The sequence below is a fragment of the Malus sylvestris genome, chromosome 16 (genome assembly GCF_916048215.2).
Source record: "Malus sylvestris chromosome 16, drMalSylv7.2, whole genome shotgun sequence".
Classification (NCBI taxonomy): domain Eukaryota; kingdom Viridiplantae; phylum Streptophyta; class Magnoliopsida; order Rosales; family Rosaceae; genus Malus; species Malus sylvestris.
Window position 1 is genome coordinate 12,673,255 of NC_062275.1, and position 5,000 is coordinate 12,678,254.

The 5,000-nt window shown below is 30.0% G+C and overlaps 1 protein-coding gene and 3 non-coding genes across 4 annotated transcripts in view; 3 read left to right on the forward strand and 1 right to left on the reverse strand.

Moving 5' to 3' along the window:
• The first annotated feature begins 594 nt into the window (after positions 1 to 594).
• Positions 595 to 5,000, forward strand: part of LOC126608286 (DNA-directed RNA polymerase subunit beta) — a 14,668-nt gene continuing 10,262 nt past the window's right edge. The window contains exon 1 of the mRNA XM_050276150.1: positions 595 to 5,000. This exon is cut by the window's right edge and continues 10,262 nt beyond it. The gene's annotated coding sequence lies outside the window, so the exon portion shown is untranslated.
• On the reverse strand, positions 679 to 750 carry TRNAT-GGU (transfer RNA threonine (anticodon GGU)). The gene has a single exon. It is a non-coding gene; the product is annotated as a tRNA-Thr (tRNA).
• Positions 1,407 to 1,490, forward strand: TRNAY-GUA (transfer RNA tyrosine (anticodon GUA)). The gene has a single exon. It is a non-coding gene; the product is annotated as a tRNA-Tyr (tRNA).
• TRNAD-GUC (transfer RNA aspartic acid (anticodon GUC)) lies at positions 1,934 to 2,007 on the forward strand. Its single transcript has one exon. It is a non-coding gene; the product is annotated as a tRNA-Asp (tRNA).

Consider the following 5,000-nt stretch of genomic DNA (forward strand, 5'->3'; position numbering starts at 1 on the left):
ATAACTAATAAAACGGATCTTGTGTTCTGGAATTGGAATCAAAGAAAGATATTTAAAATGGCTCGTATGTTGTGACTTGGAATAAATGTTTCCCGGTAAAGGAAGGGAATAGTAATTTATTCATTCCTAATTTATTCCTATAGAACGTCTAGGAACAAGAAGATTAAATCGGATATATCGACAGATTCCCGCGTAGTCCAAAGAAAAAAAAGATCCAATTTCATCTCTATCGAATTTTAATATCAGAATAGTGGATATAATTATGATGCAATGGGTTAGGTCCACTTACTTTTTATTTTGTTGATTTCTAATCGATTTAATTGGAATAATGGAAAATAGGAAAGGAATAGTAATATTTGAAGATTTAACGAGACGACTTATCCTTACATTTATTATAATATTTAATATAATATTTATAATAATTATAAATTATATTATTTATTTAATAATTAATAATATATTTTTTATTTAATAATATATTTAATTTATTAAAATAGCAAATTTATAACCATACTATAATTAATTATAATGTTATAATTTTGATTATATATTAAAATATTAAATTATACGGTTTGTTACTTTTTTTTTATTACTTTATTACAAAGATCAACAATATCTTTATTCGCACTTCAAATATAAATACTACTGCCGGAGTTTTATGATTTATGAAAAAATCAAAGCCCCTTATCGGATTTGAACCGATGACTTACGCCTTACCATGGCGTTACTCTACCACTGAGTTAAAAGGGCTTGTTTGATCCAATTCCTGAATAAAGACACTATGAGTTTAGTATATATACTTATTATAATAGATGTACATAGATATATCTTATAATAAGTATAAGGGTTCATTCAGGAATGAAAAATTTTCTTTATCCAGTAAAAGTAAATTAAATAATTTAATATAATTTAATATAGAGTATATAATATAGGTAAAATAAAACGGTTTATTGATATTGGATTTGATAAATATCAATACAATGAATTGTTTCAAGACTATCCTAATTGACATCATAACTAAATTCATTTGAGTGATACATGTATCCACTAATTTAACATAGATCCAAGATATTTCATTGAATCATTGATAAAGAGATTCGGATAAAGAGATTCGGCGTGGCCTTTGAACCAAACTTTTATCGAAAAAAATTGTATAGAAAGAATCGTGAAAGACGGAAAGATCCTTCGTATCGAGTCATACCATTCCATTATATTGACAATTTTAAAAAACTATTCATACTATGAACATAGTATGATGGCGGTCGTGCAAGTCTGCCCCCATCGTCTAGCGGTTCAGGACATCTCTCTTTCAAGGAGGTAGCGGGGATTCGACTTCCCCTGGGGGTAGGGTACTACGAAAGGAAGTTGATCGTGGATTATCAATAAGCCTGGAATTGATTCTTCCTGGGTCGATGCCCGAGCGGTTAATGGGGACGGACTGTAAATTCGTTGGCAATATGTCTACGCTGGTTCAAATCCAGCTCGGCCCAATAATTTGCCGATCCGCCATGAAATGATATAATATAACCCATTTGTTGCTCTCCAGAAATGCCCGATCCCCCAATCCCAATACGGAAGAAATCCATTTTATGATATATCTATACCACTATTTATTTACTCTCTTTTTACAAGAAATTCTGATCTTGCTAATGATCTAGATTCATATCAGGATCCGTAACTATAAAGTAAAGTTTAAGGAAAAGAGTAAATAAAAAAAAACTTTTTTGATTGAACGAGTGATTATCCAATTGATTTGGCAATAACGAAAGGATTACTAGTAATACCGGCTGTTCTCACTAAAGTACATATACATATGGGTATCGATATATCACACTCGCAGCTCTGTTACAACACGCCCTTTCTAATCGAAATTGAAAGGGTTAGAATGAAATCATAAAAATATGTATACTTTATTTTATTATGGTATTTACTTGGGATTGTAGTTCAATTGGTCAGAGCACCGCCCTGTCAAGGCGGAAGCTGCGGGTTCGAGCCCCGTCAGTCCCGACGAATCCAAATCCAATAAAAAACTATATCAATTCATCTCTCTATTTTTTGTGAAAAGAAGTCCAAATAACATAATTTCATTCCCAACAGTGATCCCTCTTCTTTTTTTCTTTTTCGTTTCACATTTATCATCAACCAAATGGGGAGTTTCCATTTCTTCGACTAGTACCGATTCGATTGATGGGAGAGAGGCATATGTGGATTAGTACAATTATTATATTATTAGCATCAGATTCAGGATTCCACGGGATACCGTACTGTACTGGGTCTGGCTTTTTCAATTACTCCCGATCTGTGAAATATGAAATAGAGTAGAGTATTGTATGTTTCCCGGGAGTACATACATAAATGGAATTTGTACAATATAAAAAAAATTGAACATAGTTACTGTGTATAGAATAGTATAGAATACTTTTTTTTTAAGATTAAAATAAAAGTATATCCTTTTCGGGCCCTATTTTGTGTAACCTCAATTTCAAATTTTACTAATTTGAAATAATCTATCTCATTCAAATTTCGCATTGAGCTTTTGATATATGCGTCCCATTACTAATCCAATGAAAGAGGATATTCAAAAAATAAAGATCAAACAAGGATCACTTTTTTATTAGCGAGGTAATTCATTTTTTTTTTTATAAGGGTTTTTCCTTGAAAGAACAAACTTTTTAAATTTATATATAAATATATAAAAAAATAGTTAATTTGATGGAATATTCGATTTTTTTATACCGGAATTTGTACTCGTCTTTATCATACTTCTTTTGTTTTCCAAGAAGATTGGATCATTAAAAAAAGGAGTTTATAACTTAGCTCCTTCCTTTTTTTTCATTGAGCTTCTATTGTTTGTTGGGGTTTGTTTCGAACCAATGGTAAGTGGAAAGGCGGTTAGATGATACTTCATCAGATGATTGTACAAAGAGGGCGGTAGGTTATAGAAAAGAAAGAATGGAAAAGAATGATAAATAAATAAAGGAATTATTGATTGTATCGGGAATCAAATTTTGAGTTCAGTATGGATAAAAGATCGTCCTATGTTATACTATTCAATTCTTGACGATGAATCGATTTGATAGCTCCGATATTGTTATTCATGATATTGATCCGATTCGATATCATCGAGATGTAATGCATCCCATTGAATTTACAGGCGAAAGATTTATTATCTCTATGGGATTAACTCCCGAGTTATTGCGAATTAAAGAAAAATTAAACAATGAGATTATGGAAGTAAATATTCTCGCATTTATTGCTACTGCACTGTTTATTCTAGTTCCTACTGCTTTTTTACTTATAATATACGTAAAAACAGTCAGCCAAGGTGATTAATTTGAATTAAACTTGATTTTTTATTTCTTATCAATAATTGCAGAGAAGAAAAGGATAAAAATTTCGCGTCTTAAATGAAATGGGCAGACTAGAATCAGTCGTATTCTATGAGATACAATAGTATGGTAGAAAGATTCAGATATTTCTTTCTACCATACTATCTAGTATTGTTATTGTAGTGTATAAAGTTGTATTGTAATGCGGGTTAATTTAATATAGATTAATATAGATCAATCTACAATAGTATCGTCATATTCCTTTTCTATATATATAGAAATCGATTTAATTACGTATATATAATATATATATAGTGATAATGTATATTATATAGTATCCCAATTCTATTTCTTTGCTTTATCTATTTGTATTTAATTTGTGTTGATTTCAATTAAATTAATTTGAAATAATCGAAAGCTACTTTTACGATTAGAATTCCTAGATTTCTGATTATTTTCAATATGAATCCCGATCGAAAGAATCAATGACTTCTTCGATGGGTATAATAAAATAATCTTTTAGTTAGCATTCCCGACGAAGAAGTCATTGATTGAGGAGTTGACAAATGATCCATGGGAACTTCTTCGGATTTCGAAAAGGATTAGTAAAACTCGTCGACTTTTAACGTTTGAACCATGATATGGGTTCAATAAAACAAGCAAAACATAAATAAAATTTCTAAAATAGTAAAACTAAAACAAGCGGCGCAATATGTGACTCGCCCAAGACAATATTTTAGGATGTGCAGTATCTCGTTGGACAACTACTATGTTGTTTCCCAATGTGTATCCACGTAATGGAATAACCGAATTTTTTTCTCTTTGATCTTTGAACAGTAAAGAGGTAAACAAAATAAAAAAAAGTTACGTTCTTCCTCATGGTCCATATCTAACTTTGGTAAGAGTCAGTTCATCGAAATAGAAAATTTATGAAGAATTCAGTTGGAATAAATTTCCTACCATTTGTATTCCTTTTACTTTTTTTACTTTCAAAATACGAACACGGAAATAATTGAAATATTTCTTTGATTGAAAGAGTATTCTTCATATATTCATATATATTTATTATTCATAGAATACATTACTCAACTAAAATCCAAGAGAATTTCGAAATGAAGATATTTTTCATTTCTATTTCAATTTAAAAATAAAATTTTAAATTGAAATAGTGAAATTTTAAATAAAAAAAAACTTTGCCGAACGATCTATAAAAAAAAGTGATACTGTTTAGTTCCTAAACTCAATTAGTAGTACTTCTAGAGTCCACTCCTTCCCCATACTACTAGTGAAAGGGAAAACGTAAAGACTACCATTAAAGCAGCCCAAGCGAGATTTACTATATCCATGTGAATTATGTCCTCTATCTCTATGAAGGAATTATTCAATTATTGTTCACTAATAAATAATAGGGGAATTACTGGCGCAGAGTCAAAAAGTTATTCTGACCCAACACCGTTGATGAAACAATCCAATAAATCCAATTATAACAAGTTCTTATACGATTTCTAGTATAATTAGAAAAGATTAAGCCCAAGCAAAATATGCGGAAACCCCCTTGGAAGTATCAAAGAAATAATACTAACATGTAGAAAAAAACCTATGCCTTATTTTGTTGCTCTTCATTTAGTTAAGTAAAAAGTATAAAAATATAGAAGGAAGATAGATCACTAT